Raw genomic sequence first — 12,781 nt, forward strand, 5'->3', positions numbered from 1 at the left:
TTCCCTTTCCCTTTCCCTTTTCTTTTCTTTTTCTTTTTCTTTTTCTTTTTCTTTTTCTTTTTCTTTTCTCTCCTTAGGGAGGGGACCCTACCACAATATCACTTCTTCTTCATCTTTTTATCAGTCGATGGACACTTAGGCTGCTTCCATATTTCAGCCAATGTTGCAATATAAAAAAAAAATGAAAAAATAAGTAAAAAAAGGGGCATGCCTGGGTGGCTTAGTCTGTTGAGCTCTGACTTTGGCTCAGGTTTGTGAGTTCGAGCCCCGCGTGGGGCTCTGTGCTGACAGCTCAGAGCCTGGAGCCTTCTGTGGGTTCTGTGTCTTCCTCTCTCTGCCCCTCACCCACACGTGTGTGCGTGCACACACACACCCACTCTCTCTCAAAGGTAAAATAAACATAAAAAAATTTTAAAAAATAACGTTGCAATAAACATAGGGGTGCTTACATCTTTTCGAATTAGCGTTGTCATTTCCTTCGGGTAAATGCTCAGAAAGGAAATTACTGGATCTGCTGGCAGTTCTATTTTTAACTTTGTGAGGCAACTTCATCCTATTTTCCGCAGGGCCTGCACCAGTTTACATTTCCACCAACAGGGCACCCGGGCTCCCTTTTCACCACATCCTCACCAACACCTGTTATTGCTTGTCTTTTTGGTACTAGCCACCGTGACCGGTGCGGGATTCTGATTGTTTGTTTCGAATCACACCTTTCGCAGAGTGTGGGCCTAAACACCCGCATTCTACCCAGCAGAACAGCAACATAGCACCCACATTGCATCCGTAGCCAGGCTCTCAGTTACAGCCACAGAGTAAGGCTCTGGCTGACACAAGCAAAAGGGGGGAAGGTATGGTGGCAGAGGGTGGGAGAGGAAGAAGCAGCAGGGAGCAGAGATCACAGAACCCGTGGGATTTGCTCCTTGGACGTGGTAAGGATCCACAGGCGCTTCAAAGAACCAGGGAACAGGAAGGAGCGGAACTGTCTTATAAAACAGCACGGCCTGGTGGGATTTGTCCCTCACCTTCTCGCCCCCGTGTCCTCACACGTCCCTGCAGCGGTGACATGGCAGCAGTCCACGATTCGGTCTCAGGAGTGAGTTGGCCAAGCTTGGGGACATCGCCGTCCTCTGCACCTGTCGGGTGTGGTAGGGAAGTGGCCCCCCGGTGGGAAGCCACACGCAGGGCTCACTCTAACTTATGTCCCTGTGCCCTCAAGGAGGAGAGTGGATGCTCAGGTCCCCAAAAGGACAAAGGGCCCCCAGAGTCCGCCAACACCATCGTGTGGTGGGGTGTTGAAACAAAAGATGCTGGTCCTCTTCTGTTGCATCAGTGGGGCCGAGGGCTGGGTGTCTCCCACTTGTTGGCTGCCCGCCCCCCCCCCCCCACCTCGTTAGCTGGGTTTGGGTGACAGCACTGAAGAGCTGTCCCACCCCGGGCCTGCAGGACATGCGGCACTCCAACCCCTCCTGGCGCCTGCGGATTGACCCCAGATCTCAAAGGTCTCCATCCTTTGTTCAATGATCACACTTAGGGGGCAGGTCCGTTATATTTAACACAAATGCCTTCTGCGGTAACTGAAGATTTCCTCCTTTCTTAGAATCATTAAAGGTCACCCTTCTCCTCTTTTCCAAAATCAGCCTGTGTACCTGGAACATTTTCTGCCTACTGCAGAGAGGAGTCTGGATTTAAGGAACAGAACCAGGCAAGCTGGGTTTTTTGCGGGAAGGGAATCTTCTTTCTCCATCGACGCCGGGGGCCGAGTGAGGCAGGAGAAAGCTGCAGGGAGATCTGCCCCTCTCCCTTCACAGCCCCCAGAGCAAACCCCGGATGGGGGGTGGGGGGTAGGCTTTGGGGGCCTGGGAAGTGCAGCTCAGGCTCTCCCTGGACCTTCCCTGCTCCTCAACAATTTGGTCTGGAGCCTGCCGATCCGCGACTGTTGTGTGATTTTTCTTTTCCACGAAAGAATTGCAAGTGCAGGAGACAGTGTGAATATCGGCTTTGTTTGGATACGGTATATTTCAGTGAAAATCACAGTATTTCCTCTTATATTTGCTCCTTTCGTCCCCTCAGCTCCCGAGCGGCCACCGCCTGAGTTTCAGGCATTCCAGAACGGCCGAGCACTTGTGGGCACCCAGCGTGAGAACCTAAGAAACAGCTTCGGGAGCTCACAGCTCTTTGCGGTGCTGCAGGGGCCTTTCCTGAGGTTTAGATTTAAAATTCCACTTTTTAACAGAACAACATAGTTTTTGAGCAGAAAGAGGATTTTAGAGATCGTCACATAAAACGCCCATTTCGTAGACGTGGAAACAGAGATCCAGAAGGATTAGATTACTTGTTCAAGGTCACATGCTGCATGACTCCCAGAGCAGGGCTTGAAAACTGGATCCCCAAACGCCTACCCTAGCGGTTTTCACATGGAGACGTTCAAATAACCACACCCAGGTTGTTGCCTCTTCTTGTTGTTCATTGGATAACTTATTTGTCTCTAAATTTTTTTTTTTTTTTTGATTAATCCCCATGTGCCCGTTGCTACTTCAGGCATCAGATAGCCCTGCTTTCTTTGAGCTGTCACATGCGATTAGCGAGATATAGTGGCGTCTCTTGAGTTTCCGGGTAAACTGAAGCATTGGAACCACAGGCTTTCCTCATTGGAACTTTTTTAAACAAACAAAAAATGCACTTAAAAAGAAGTTTCCATTTTTAGTTCTCGTTCTGTTAGAAGCTGCCCGATCTTCGATGCATTTCCAGAGAAGTCTGTGGCCCCGTTTACTGAGAGATGAAAACATGTTCGGTGCGAGGTGACACTTGGGCTGTCCACCTTTTGTGCACACCCTCTGAATGTCACACTGTGTCAAGGGCTCCACGAAATGGTTGAGGGTCAGGCTGCCAACTGGTGACATGACTGGAGCTTCTCCCTCCTGCCTGCCTAAATTTCAGGGGCTGTCCCCGATCACCAGAGCAGGAGAGCCATACGTCTAATTCTCTTCCACTAGGAATTTAGAGATGCAAACAGAAGGCACAAGGCGTAGGGGCCCGCAGACGGAGGCAATAAATTGGGTGGTGTCATCGTTAGGGGTTTGGGTTCCGCTAAGAGTGACCGGTGACGTGTGGGGCTAGTCTATTACTTCCAATCATGCAGACTTGGCCTAAAGGCCTTTTTCTTGCCTGGCTGCTGGGTCCTTAGGCATTAGATTGCAGAATGATCCAGGACTTGGGTTTGCTGGGGTTGGCTCCTGGGATAGGAAGGTGTATGAGCAACTAGCTGCAAGCCTAATGAATGGATTTCAGGAATTTCCAGGAATACATATTCAATATGCCACTTTCTGTTGAAAAACGAATAAATATAGCGTGTGGGAATGAATGAAGCACTTAGTGAGCGTTTCTCCATTGGCAGAGAGATGTAGCGTATGTGTGCTCGGAGCCTTTGGGAAATACGGAAACAAGGAATGCTTTGTTAAGAACTGAGAACACACTGGGATGCTTTCTGTGTATCACGCAAGCACTGCATCATCACTCTGAATTCAACACATAGATTGTTTTATGTCCAGGATTTCCTTTTTTTTAACTCCACGTAGCCCCTTGACTTGACTTTAGACCTCCATTTCATGGCCAAAGCATATATCCTGGAGGAATAGTTACCTTTTCTTTACTTAAAACAAGGACAACAAGAGTACCCTGGCTGAATGTTGTATTTAGAAAATGACATTCCCACATCTGCCTTGTGAATTTCTTTCTTAGTCGAGTAGCCATTAAGAAGGGGAAGATAAAGACGAGAAGAAATAGGACTCGTTGAAGTAAAGAATAACTTCCTTTTTATTAGGTTTAACTTGAAACCAGGTATCATATTTATATAAATACTGTGGAGAATATTTAACCTATTCATAAAGGTTAAGTAACTAACTGATAAGCTTTGTAGGCAAAGCATGTTCAAATGCTCCCACTAAACTCAAACCGTGCCAGGCAATTTATCAAATTTTCAAATGCATAACCATTAGGAAACAGGAAAGAAGTCTGAGGAACAGAAAGAATTTCTGATGAACAAACACAGTTGTTCATTGTAGAAATTGTTGTTACTTTATATATCAGAGGGTGCAAAGTGAGTCAAAAAGTCAAAATAACAGGATTTAGAGGAAAGCCTTAAAGGATACAATTTAGTCTTCAGTAAAGGCTAAGATAAATTACTTTGGCTGCTGGCTGGAAGAAATCAAAGGGGGGAGATATTTTAGCTGGTTCTCTTTCTCTGTAAACAGTACATGAAATGATTAGAGTAGCAAGGTTGAGAGGTCTGGGGATGCAAACAGAGCTTGGGGGAGACCAGAAAAACTGTTTATAAGAATAAAAATTAGGCAATGATACATTTGTAGGTTTCTTCCTTGAATAGGATGACCATATAATTAATCCTCCGACCAGGGTACCGGAGAGTGGAGATGCACCATGTTAATAACTGTCAGGACCACAGGCAACCCCCAGGGCTGTCATGGGAGATCCAGAGCCTGTGAACGCCATTTCTTTGAACACGACGAATAAAACAGGCCGTTATCCTTTGGTTTTGTTTCTTTGGGGGGACTGGGGCTCTTGTGAACATTTTTAAGGATTTGTGTTCTTTCTGTGGCAATGGAGAAAAAAAAAAGTGCTCCTTAAAATCATCAGACAAAATGTATAACTAAAAAGTGAAAATCCGGAGCACCTGGGTGGCTCAGTCCGTTAAAGCATCTGACTTCGGCTCAGGTCACGATCTCGAGGTTCATAAGTTCGAGCCCTGCGTCAGGTTCTGTGCTGACAGCTCGGAGCCTGGAGCCTGCTTCGGATTCCGTGTCTCCCTCTCTCTCTGCCCCTCCCCAGCTTGCGCCCTGTCTCTCTCTCTCTCTCAAAAATAAATATTAAAAAAAATAATAAAAAAAAGTAAAGAGTGAAAATCCCACACACATTCGTACTTTCACCAAGAAGTGAAGATCGCGTAGGAGCCCATCACCCAATGGCACCCACTATTGCCCTTTGTTATCTACCCACTGAATTTTTATTATCGTCGTTATATATATTTGCATAAATGGGATCCTACCACACAAGTTCTCTAATAACCTGAGCTTGGACACTTTAGTATTGTTAAGGTTAATATTATTCATATTGTGAATATCTTTCCATTCAATAAATGTTATTTTTAGTGACTGCATAGTTTTCTGTTAGTTCAAAAAGTACTATAATTTATTTAGCCAGTCCCCTATTTATGGACATTTGTTTCCAATGTAATACAAACAGCACTATAGTGAATGTTTGGGATAGGCATATTTTTAAAAATATTTATTTGATTATTTCCTTGAGATTTATTCCTAGAAGTGAAATTTTTGGATTCCAGTGTGTGTGTGTGTGTGTGTGTGTGTGTGTATGTGTATGTAAATGTATAAATATAAATACATGTATATGTGTGTATATATGTACATATGTTTTTTTTTTTCAACTGCCAATAATCAGTTTCCCCTTGTAAAGTTTTATAAATTTTCCCGTCTACCCACAGAGTATGAGAATTCCTGTTTCATCACATCAGGGCTAACGTTAGATATTAGTAAGTAAACAGTTTTTTGCTAGTTTGAAAGATACAAAAAAGCATTTGGATTTAATATTCATTTCTGTGATTGGTAGTGAGATGAAACATCTTTTTCAATGTTTATTGGCCATTGGCATTTCTATTTTGAGAGACAGAGAGAGAGAGAGAGAGAGAGAGAGAGAGACAGCAGGGGGGGAGTGGCAGAGAGAGAGAGGGAGAGAGAGAGAATCCCAAGCAGACTCCGCACTGACAGCGCAGAGCCCGACTCGGGGCTCGAACCCACGAACCGTGAGATCATGACCTGAGCCGATATCAAGAGTTGGATGCTTAACCGACTGCGCCCCTGGCCATTGTTTTCTAATGCCAGTTGCTTGTCTCTGTCCTATAGGAATCACAGAGTTTCACAGCTCTCAAAAAGAAAAATACCTATTACAGACCTCTAAGGCAGTTCTTATGTTCTGGTTGTTGGCATCTCTGTCCTTTCTGTTGCCAGAATACAGACCTCAACTTTCGCTTCTCTCAACTTTCCCAGCTACTCTGACACCCAGTCTGGTTTATTGCATTTCGGCTACCGTGTCTCATATGGTTCCTCCATTCCACTTCTTCGCCCAATGATCTAGTTTGGGACGTTCTCTTCCTTTCTTTCAGAAGGCTCCTAACTAGTAACAAAGGGCCAGAGATGCTGATACGTGCTGGAGACAGCCCCGAGGCTAGAGTTCAAGTTTCCCAAGTCCCATAAAAGTCATTACTATTTCCCTTGCTAGATTATTACTTACTCATCTGTGTGCCTAATGCCTGGCGCATAGTATGTATTTGATAAAGGATGAAAAATGGTTTTTTCTCATCTCCTGTCTCTCTCGTCTACATTGGCTCTCCAGAACATAAATGTGATTAAAGACACTCTCCTTTAATATAGTCCCGCCCCCCACTATAGCAGGGTTTCCCCATCTCAGTACTGTTGACATTTGACCCAAAGAATTCTTTGACGTGGGGGGCTGTCCCGTGCATTGTAGGATTAGGGATGTCAGCAACACCACCCACCCCCTACTGTAACACCCCAAAAATGTCTCTAGACATTGACAGATACTCCCTGTGGGATGGGGGTGATGGGCTAAATCACCACCGGTGGAGAACCACTGGCCTGTGGGAAAAAGTCCAAACTGACCTAGCATGTCACTCTTGCTCTGCTACCTTTCCAGATTCATTTTGGCCTCTCCCAAATTTCCTCGAAAGTGCCCTCCACCTTAGCCCCTGCGTGACTTCTCATGGGCTGTGCTTTCGGCACTCTATTCATAAGGAAGGTCAACGGCCCCATCCAATAGACGAATGCGTGTTGGATCAGACGTAAGAGAAGTTTGGTTTTGCTCACCTAACGCCACTGTGTGGCTGAACATGTCTGCGACCAGCTCTCAGGAACCTAGACTGGCCGAGTCTCTGCCATGTCGGCTCTATAGCTCCCAGGATGGCCCTGGGGATCATCTCCATTCTACCCGATGAATGGAGAAAAGGGCACAGAGGCGCACACCAAGGAGATTTTTATGGCCAGGATTGAAAATGACGTACGTCCCTTCCGCTCTTGTCCTATTGGCTGGAGCTCAGTCACATGTCCCCACTCAGTTGCAAGGGAGGCTGGGAAATGTAGTCTAGCTGTGTGCTCTAGGAAAAAGCAAGTGGTGGATTTGCACGATCACCTAGCCCTCCTTGCCACAATCAGTGTATCAGCTCAGCAGAATTCTGGTTATGCTTTAAGGCTTGGCTCCAATGTCACTTCTAGAATTATAAATTCTGACCTCTTCATCATGAGTACTTTTATGCCTCTTGTTTATATTAGTACATATTATACTATGACTAGTATGGCATAAAAAAACATTTTTTTTTTAATCATGAACATCTAGGGTCGTTTCCAGTTTGTTTTTCAGTTTGTTGAAAAACATGAATGGACAATATTTAATTATGTATTATTTCATGGGAATGTCTCAAGTGAATACTCAGTGAATACTGAGGTTTTTTCTTGTTGTTGTTTTTGGTCTCTGTCCTAGGAATCTGCTCTAAAGGTGGGACAAGGTCATTTGCAGTTTCTTGCAGGAAACATCATGTGAAGCCTAGGAGAAATGGAATGAGAATGTTCTCTTTCCTGGAGGCCTCCTCTCCCGATCTCCCCGAGCCCCTGAGAGCCAAGGGTCCCGCTCCCTGTGCAGTCCAGAGATGGTCTTTCCACAGGCAGCCAGCTTCACCCTAACCCCTTCCCGGGCCAATTCCCAGGGGTCCTTTGGGGGTCCCCCCCAAAGAGATCTTCATTTAAAAGCAGGTGATTGTGAATCCTGAGGAATCATTGACTGATTAGCTATACTGGGAAAGAATTTAGGGTCCTGATTCGGAAAGAGGCTGCCGTGTCGGTGGTGCGGTTACTTAATCTACAGGTACACATTTTCCCAGGAAACGGGAGTAATGGTGAAAGACATGGGTCTCCATATGCCTACTATGTATAAATTCGAGAAAAGGTTTTTTTTTTTTTTTTTTGTGGTTGTTACAAATGGGAATTTTGTACCTTAGAAGTGAACAATCTTCTTTTGAATCCTGACTATGTAATTGCCAAGGTAATGTTGTTCTTATTAGCGAAAGTGGGGTAAGAATGAAAGCATTTCTGCAAGGAATGTTCAGGGGATTTGAGCACCCATTTAAGGCTGTAACCAGGCCAGGATTTCCTTTTTGAGGCCGTGCAGAATCTGGTCCCAAAAACAGGAACACAAGAGGAATGTTTCTGGTCGTTTTCCTCAAATCCACGAGAGGGTTCCCACTGAATTTTCTGACCAACAGCCTATGAGCTGCATCTGCACAAGGGAGCATGTATGTAAAATGTTTTTGTTTTTTTTTTTTTCCCCTCGTTACTTTGACAGTTCCAACCCTCACTTTCTCCTCTGCTCAGATCGACATCTGAGAAGAGAGACCACAACTGCATGCCATTTTATAGATCTGCCTGATTAAAACCAGTTCTCCCTATAGGTCCCGTCGTGTATGAGACACACGGTTTTTGTCAAGAGACCAGCTACCAGCAGCAAGAGTTTTGATGCTATTGCTAGTAAGAAATTAGTAACTAGATCCTCGGCCTGTTTTAGGCCAACTTTATAATTATACTGTTTCAATGGTAAACCAGACCCTTGAGCCAAGGGTAATTTAGAAATTCTAGATCTGTATTCCTCCCCACCCCCCTTCTTTAATGTTCATCTTTGCTGCCTTTCCATCTTCTTCTTTCAAACATATAATTTTCTTCCATTCCTTCCTCACCCCTGGCTCCTTGTTTATGTGACCCTTTGTCACAAATGGACAAAGGCATCTTGGTCCACCTCGCCCTTGGACAGCACGGACAACCATCCAGCCTGCATAAGCACAAATCCACTTTTGGAACGTGTTGCCGCTCTGGGAGGGCGGCCCCGCTGCAGGCTCACGGGTTGGCCCCTGGGATTGGAGGTTAACTTGGCACCTTATCCTGTGCTCCAGCTTGTGCATCCGGGAGTTAACTTCTTTCTCCTAAGACCAGAACCACCCCGGAGATTACTTTCTCGGACTCTTGAGCCCTTCCTGATTCTGTAAACTTTGTGTACTGAGAGCTCTTTTGATATGGAAAGATTTATTAAATATTAAAAATGAAAAGCAGGGCTTCCTCGGGGGAAAATTTCATCGTCTCACTGGCGTTTTCCATTGTGTTCTCTTTCCCAATTTTCTTCCCTCACCCTCCCCTTATTTTTTTTTTTTTTCCTGGTGCAATTGTTTTTCTATTCTTTCAAGCTATATTTTGGGATGGTTAAAAAAAAAAAAGTCTCTTAAGTATACCTTGAAAGCCTACATTTTCATTTCAGCTGAAAGTCATCCAAACCATATGCATTTCAGTCGAACACCGCTCCAGCTGGCCTCTCTCTGCCCAAGACCCTTTTTTTATACCTGACCAAATTTCTTCAGAATGTGGCTGAAATTTATATTGATCCAAGATCTTGAAGGGATCACCGTCACCAAATTCTACATTCCCACATTCACATAGCACGCAAGCGGGAGTTTTTCCATGCTACTGAACTTGATAGTACTTTTCCTCCAGAATTGCTCTTTCTTGGTTTCCTCCTTTTAGTTTTTCTCTCTCAGGAACGCTAATCCTCTGCTGAGAAATCAAGCTGAAGGGGTAGCTGCCGCATGGCCGCCCGTGGTATGGAGGGGCAGACAAAGTCTCCTTTAAAGACAGCTGCTTTCTATTTCAGGAGTCTCAACATTGTGGCTGCGTTGATTGTCTTTTCACCTCTAGGTTTGGTCTTACTCCTAGCTGAAACATAACTAACCATTTTTACTAAGCCCTTTAGGACCACTGCTTGGGTGTCATCAGCTGTAAGCCCTCCGTGGAAGCATCTTGCCACGCACACGGCATTGGAGCCCCTGGGAACCACACATCCCCCCCACCCAGGGGAGAAATTAAGGCAATTGCATGAAGGCCCACGGGTGAGGAAAATTGGCTGATTGAGTTATGACTAAATGGCTTTTCAAATCTTCTCATTATCCTGGGAGAAGGGAGTGCGTTCTGTAGATTGTCAGAGCCTGGTCCCTTGCCCGCAGATAAAGCCAAATCCGCAGGAATCCTGTGAACGGGGCGCCTTGGAGGCTACACCTTGGAAACAAACCACACAGCCTAACTCAGTGGGGCTGCCCCTCGGTGCCGAATGCAACCAATTCTTGCCTGTTTTAAGTGAAAACATCCCAGGATGGGAAAGCGTATTCTAAGAGTGGAATGCTTTGTAGTTACTCGTACTTGGGGGGCAGCATGGTGTGTTCATAAATGAGAGCGCTACTTAAAAGCCCATCCCTTTCTGCTCCCAGGCTATCGCTCCCTTCAGGGAGCCCAATGATAAAGATCGCTAATATTTTCCCTCCAAGTAAGGGAATCAAAGGGAAGCTTTGCGATCCGCGTTGTCTGGACGCCAAATTAGGTTGTGCACGTATTAACTCTTCCATAGCCTCAGTTACCCTGGAGACTTCCACATATATACACGTGTATTTATACACATACACACATAAACACATAATGGAAAGACACAGGGAGGTTATAAATACATAATCGCACTGTGTTATAGCTATAAAAACGCACTCCCCTCGCCTCTTTCCATCTGCCTGCATATTTCACCCAGCTCTGGAATACCTGCGTGATTGTGGACCCATCATGTAACGTCCCTGCCTCTCAGTTTGCCCTGCTGTAAAACAGAGGAGTTGAATGAGCCGGTGTTGCTTGCTGGGGAGGTGCTGCCCCCACTCCCCATTCCATTTCCTCCCTGAGCAGCTCTGGGCCTGTGGTCGGCTCTCCGCACAAAATGGTGTGTCAGTGCGTTCGAGCAACCACACGGCTCCTGAGCTGATGTCGCATCCCAACAGCCTATGACTCTAATAGTTTTCAGCAGTTCCGTCCAGAAACTACTGGCAGTGGGAGGGGAAAACTGTCCCATGCATGCATATTCAGAGAGACTCAATACTGCGAATAACCACTCACCTGGCTTCATAAACAAAACCCAATGAGATGAGCTTTTTATCCCTTCCTTGGCCGTCTTGGGTGGCCTGCAAGGTTAAAGCCAAGGACAGCCTCGATCTAGCTTGACGGTAGGGAGACTTCTGACTCAGTCTTGGGCAACACGCTTACAAATAAACCTTAGTAGAGGTCTTTTCACCTGAGACCCAGATTGCAAATTTACCCCTGCTCTGATTCATCGTGCACACGGCTGCCAGTGTGAACCTCTTAAACATCTTTCTCTTCTTTAAAAGCCAGGAGTGGCCTCTCAATTGCCTTTCTGATGATTTCTGAGGCCCTTAGCTTGGCATTCAGGCCTTACTGGGTTTTCGGCTTTTTCCTTCCATCTTTGTTTCTAGGAATCTCCAGGAGAGGATCCGTCTCTTGAGTGAGAAGAGTCTTCTAATTGCTTTATTCCTCCCTGGGGCACCCCTACCCCACGCCACATTTGCTCTTGTCCCAGCACTGCTGGGTGGCAAGCCTGGAACACTTCATGATACAAAGCCAAGGTCCCTTTCCCGTATCCCAATCCTTCCTTGAAAGCCCACATCCGGACCTGCCTCCTCCAGTGAGGTCTTTCCAGTAGGTCTGTGGTGGAGGGAACTCACCTTCCTCTGACTTTCCAAGTCATTTGTAGTCTATGTGACATTGCCTTGTCCTTGTCCTCATTAGTCCTGTCACTGGGTAGAGACCCCTGGAGTCTCGTAGAACTTGAGGGCATCTGAGGAGACCCGGGGGGTGGTGAAAGGCTGGAAGCCAAGATGGCTGGGTGTTTGAAAAAAGCAGAGGTATTTCATTGGAAGGAGACAACATAGAAGGTAATTTCATGAGAATCTAAGCATATGGTTAAGTAGCCAGTCTGCGTGTCCACTAACAGAGAGAGACAGCATGCTGGGGCAGGGGTAAAACATTCTTGACTCTGTGTCTTTCAGTTTTGTTCTTTTTAAAATGTCTATTTTTGAGAGAGAGAGGGAGAGAGAGTAGGGGAGGGGAAGACAGAGCGGGGGACGAGGATCCAAAGTGGGCTCCATGATGACAGCAGCGAACCCGATGTGTTGCTCGAACTCACGAACCATGAGATCATGACCTGAGCGGAAGCTGGACGCTTAACTGACTGAGCCACCCAGGCCCCCCTCTGTGTCTTTAAGGGAAGCTCTGACAGAAGACAGAAATTTGAAAACATGACCACCTGCCTTCCCCACCATGGTGCACTGTAGCCCAAAGGCTTTGGCTTTTACATTAAGTCAGGCAGATATTCGACTTGGTAAAGTGAGAATTAAAAAAAAAAGTAAATTGTAAATATACTGGTATTTAGAAACCAATTTCATAATCCCATGACAGTTTTCCTGTGCTTCTCTTAGTCGAGCTAGGAAATGACAGCAATATTACATTTGCTTGGTTAATAGATCTGGTACGAATATATGGTTATTTATGGAATTCATTATGAAAACAGATAGATGTGGAAGGATTTTGACAAAGTTAAGAAGTCTCAAAAGGAGAGAGATTTTTATTACTAGGAATCACTTTCTTTTTTAATGTTTATTTTTGAGAAAGAGAGAGACTGAGTGTGAGTGGGGGAGGGGCAGAGAGAGAGGGAGACACAGAATCCGAAGCAGGCTCCAGGCTCTGAGCTGTCAGCATAGAGCCCCACGCGGGGCTTGAACTCGCGGACCGTGAGATCATGACCTGAGCTGAAGTCGGAT

This window comes from Panthera uncia, chromosome B4 (assembly GCF_023721935.1).
Source record: "Panthera uncia isolate 11264 chromosome B4, Puncia_PCG_1.0, whole genome shotgun sequence".
Lineage (NCBI taxonomy): Eukaryota > Metazoa > Chordata > Mammalia > Carnivora > Felidae > Panthera > Panthera uncia.